A 4,941-nucleotide genomic window follows, 5' to 3' on the forward strand; every position below is an offset into this window, starting at 1 on the left:
CTATATATCTTTTTTAAATTTATTAATATTATTTTTGGTATCCCATCATTCCACAGAATCCTGAAGTGAGGTGAATCTGTAGATTACACATGTGTCAAACTCAGGCCCACGGCCAGATCCGGCCCCCAAGATAACATTTAAATTTTGTTAGATCCGACCTTCCGGTTTGGGACAGATCGAGTCTCCATCGCTTCTCATTTGGCTTAAAAAACCTAGTGAAGTCTTATGGTGACAGTGTCTTTGAAGCAACAAATGTATAGTTTTATTTCTCAGCAATCTTTGATTTCGATGCGGAAAGCAAAACAGAGACCATCTAATGGGACCGATCAAACTCTTGTTGATAAACAAGCCAATAAAACATGTCTGGTGTCTGATTCGAGTTAAAGTGCATCAGAGTAACAGTGACTTTCCTTTAATGTATTTGTATTTTCTTCTCGTTTCAAAGCTAAACGTTGCAAGTTTGGTTATTTGTTGATTCGTTTTAGCTGTGTTAATGGATTGCGATAAAATGTATCGCTGCGAAAAAATAATTTAAGAGCAGTAGACGGCGAGCAGGGCAGAAAAAAATTATTAAATTAATTAAGAGGGGGGAGGCGGCCCGCCGCCTGCCTGTCAGGCAGCGCTCAGGGCGCAGGGGCCCAGCAGCAGCATTGTTGTTAAACAGCGGAGGCTCCAGAAGCTGCGGCTCAGACCGACAACAGCAGCTCCCACATCGGCTCCCGCTGCTCCCCTCCGCCGCTGCATGCTCCACACAGAGCCGGTGAGTGAGCCAGCGCGGGCTCTCCGCTCAATCTGTACACATTTTTGTTTGTTTGTGTATTCATTTATTTATTTTCACATACGGCGCCATTTTCAGACAGGTAGCTGCTGGTTCTTCTAATCAGCGGGTTGGATCTTCCACGAAAAAAAAAAAAAAAAAGAAAAATTAAATAATAAATCTGTTTTTTAGACGATTTACAATAACGGAAGCAGGTGTATTAAAACATGTATAATGGGCAGGGTTCACTTGTTAGTATTTGCAGAGATAACAGAGGTGGCTCCTGCTTTTGTGCGTAATTCTGTGTACAGCCTTGTTGTTCATCCCAGCCGGGCCCGGTTCGTGCAGTCCGGTCCCGTTGGGTCGGTACCGCGTCTAACATGGAACCGAGATGGTGTGAAGCCAGCGAGCATCTCCTTCCTTTCCCACCCAGTATTCCCTCTGCGGAGGACAGAAACGGAGCGTTATTGACGCTGTGACACATGGCGCACACGCTGCGCCATTCCCATTGTGGAGCAGTCCTCGCAGTCCGCCTACTTTCGTTTGACTTTTTTTTAGATTAAACAACCAGTAAGGAGTCACAACAAGCTCTCTGTTTGGGTTTTTATTACCTGAAGTCATCCCCGCTCCAGCTGGTGGATTTAATTGCAGATCCCTGTTTGTATACCCGGGAATGCGTATCGCCCGCCGCCTTTCATCCCGCACTTTTTGTACGAGTTCACCTTATGTTGAGAAACCACTGAGCTGAAAACAGGCGACTGACTCTCAGCTACTACCACTTCAAGTTTTACCTCAGCGTCTATAAAGTTAGCAGAGTTACATTTTTTGTGTTGGCTAGGGTCAGTTAACTGCGGCGGCCATCTTGAATTGGACTGACTCCAACCATTGATCAGCTGTAGATGCACACCCAGTGATCACTTTCTGAAAGTTTCATGAAAGTCCTTTCAGTGGGTCATGAGATATTTTGCTAACAGACAAACAGGGTGGACTTTTAAACAGAGATGCAGTCAGCGGGACTTTTTACTGAACATTTATGGTTTACTGAATCACCCGGGTTAATGATTCGAATCCTCGAACTGAAACAGGACTCGACAAACCCGGGTCCTACGTGTCCTACGTGTCCTCTGGCAAAACAGCCCAATCCCTGAAAACGCTGCAAGACTCAAATAGATCAGGTCGCTGATTCAGGTTAAAGTGGGGCTGTTCAACTGGCGGCCCGGGGGCCACACCCGGCCCGCTGCTGGGCTCAGCCCGTTCAATAGAAATAAAATTGGATTTTAAATTGGGAAAAAAAACAGTTAGAAAAACATTTTAAAAAAATCTGAAATGACAATCAGTTAATTCATTTATAACAAAACTACATTTGAAATCAAATTAAATTTACATAATAACAATAACTGCCGGATGTCCGGCCCCGGAGCCATTGGCCTTCTGTAACTGTGGCTCCCTGAGCAATTTAGTTGAATAGTCCTGGAATAAAGACTCACTGAAAAAATAGCTGAATCCCTGGAGACGCTGCAGACTCAGATGAGTCAGGTCACTAATTCATCTTAAAATCTCACCAGAAAAACAGTGAATTTGGATAAGTCCATCCACGGACTTTACTCTAGTCAGTGACTCTAGTGAATCTTGGTAATGTGTTAAACCCTGCAATAAACAAGTAGTTTAACACACTGGTGTTTGTTATGTGGTTGACATGTCTTATGCTATATATATATATATATATATATATATATATATATATATATATATTTGCAATATCAGCATGCTTAATATCAATATTTCAAAGGGTTCTAAATATCTTGAAATATTTTGGATTCCTTTAGTGCTGTGTCTCAGGTTTTTATATTTTCCCGTTCCCAGTCATTGTGACCTAAGTTCCTCTGCATACCCCCTCTACACACACACACACCTGTTGTCCATCTGCTCGTTAACCCACCTGTTCTCACTCACCAATCATTCATCCTAGCAGAAGTACGTTCCTCGGTCTTACTCGTTAGCTGTCACAGCAACCTGTTTTTTTGTTTTTTTTTTAAATCGCGTTTGAGTTTTTCTGCCACCTGCCTGCTAAAACCTTCTGGTCACACAAACTGCATGCAAAAAAAACATAACCATGTCAATCAGATGGGCCCCACAACCGACACGTGGAGGGTATTCTTTACATTGCAACGACAGAACATGTAGGTTTCTCGCAGCTGATATCGTCCTCTTCTACAATAATATCATAATTGCATGTTTTCCTAATATCATGCTGCCCTGTTTTGAAGTGTGTGTTGTTGATCAGTCTTTGCTACTACAGTACCAAATGTTAGCTCAATGTCTGTACAATTGACTGAGTTATAGCTGTTTTTTTAGGTGTGCTACAGTTGCGTAGCTGTGGTGGCCATCTTTACTTGGCTTCAAAGCTATTGTCCTATCGATTGGTGGTCAGACTATGGATTGGGGCTCAATCTCAGCTTCTACCACCCACCTTCACCTGCCAGCCACGAGTGATAATGAAGTTTTATTTGAAAAGCTGTTTGCTTCCTGTGTGTTTTGCAGCATAAGATACAAATTTGTCCCAGATGATTTTAACCATTTAATGGCCGTTTTCTCTTATTGCTGTTCTCTCCTTTATTAGCAGTAGTGTTGTTACAGATATGCTGCAGTATATGTCTTTAATAATGTCAGATCATCACCAAACAAGTCTTTCAAAGTGAATCAGTCTTATAAGCTCTCATTGTTCGGACTTCATTTTTCTGACAGACTTGGTTAGATAAAAATGGTACAGCAGCGCTTGTTGAAATTTCACTCACACTGTTAGATCTGCTAACCGAGGTGGTGGAATCGCTGCTGTTTTCTCCGACACTTATGGCTGTAAAGAAATTATTCTCGGAGAGTTCTCCTCATTTGGATATCTTGCTGTATCTGTTCAATGTAAAACCACAGTGTTGGTAATTACTGTTTATCAGCCACACCAATCCAAATGTGGATTCTAGGATGAATTTTCTGATTTAAAACCTAAAGTTTTCATCTGAATAAGACGGTTTACTTTTTTTTAGGCATCTATAAAACACATGTAAATGTACAGACAATCTCAGAGGTAGAACATTTCCATAGACTTAAAGCCTTCAGTCTGTGGGCCAATGAGCCCAACATTACCACTTGAATAATCAGAAAACTGTTTAAATTTACGGAAATTTGAGGAATCTTCTCAAATGTTCTCTAATATTCTCCCAGAAACCTTTAGAACCTTTGAGAACTTCCTAGAAAACACTGAGAAAAAAGTGAAACTTGGTAATTTTTTGTGAAAAACTCATCCTGTAAGCCACAAAAGCAAAGTTTTAAAGGAATAACAGGCATTTTCTATTGTTCTGCAGTAAAAGAAGTTGCGGAAAAAACAATTACTTTCCAGGAACAAAAATTGTGTTACACAGTGTAATAATATAACTGAAAGAAAACTGTAAATAAGATTTATGGTGTATGTAGTTCTTATTTATGTATGATGATATTTAAAATCAAGGCTGAAAGTTTAATTTAATGACAAGTACTGAGAATAAATGTATATTTGTTTTAAATATAGAGTCAGCTGAAACACCAGAGTCAAAAGGCTGTTTTATTGTTTTATTTATTTTTAGTTTATTTATGAATCTAAAGTAAGTGCACTTATGTTATGTAGGTTGTATATAATTCATCTGCTAACATGCTCAGTCTTGTCGCTTGTTGCAAACATTTGCTTCAAAACAGTCTTACCTTAAAAAGAGAGTCAGGTGGTAGTAGTGCTGGGTGATATGTAGAAAATCCTATAACATGATATGGATAATTTTATATCACGATAACAATATATATCACGATATACCCCAATTACATACAATGTCAGTTATTCTCTGAAAAATATGAAAAAATAATCTCATTTCTTACCTTTTTCAAGCTTTATTTCGAAGTGACATTTAACTGAACTTTCACAAATGAGATCTGCTGCATTTTAGTGCAACAATATATATGTACCTGTTAGACGTAACAGTATCAAATGACAACAGACTATTATCTTTGGCCAGCTATAGTTTTCCTTTTCGCAACTTTCCCGGCTCTTTTACAACTTGCTTGACCTCGCACTTTTTGGATCGTTAAATATTCTTTTTCGTGTTTCTTCTTGAAGTGATAGAAGAGGTTTGTTGTGTTGGCGTCAGATGAGAAAACAGTCT

The 4,941-nt window shown here is 39.7% G+C and overlaps 1 protein-coding gene across 2 annotated transcripts in view; it reads left to right on the forward strand.

The window, feature by feature from the left end:
• The first annotated feature begins 612 nt into the window (after positions 1–612).
• Positions 613–4,941, forward strand: part of epb41a (erythrocyte membrane protein band 4.1a) — a 96,868-nt gene continuing 92,539 nt past the window's right edge. For both annotated transcript variants that reach the window (XM_017430681.3, XM_017430683.3), the window contains exon 1: positions 613–760. The gene's annotated coding sequence lies outside the window, so the exon portion shown is untranslated. The remainder of the gene's footprint in view (positions 761–4,941) is intronic.

This window comes from Kryptolebias marmoratus, linkage group LG5, assembly GCF_001649575.2.
Source record: "Kryptolebias marmoratus isolate JLee-2015 linkage group LG5, ASM164957v2, whole genome shotgun sequence".
Lineage (NCBI taxonomy): Eukaryota > Metazoa > Chordata > Actinopteri > Cyprinodontiformes > Rivulidae > Kryptolebias > Kryptolebias marmoratus.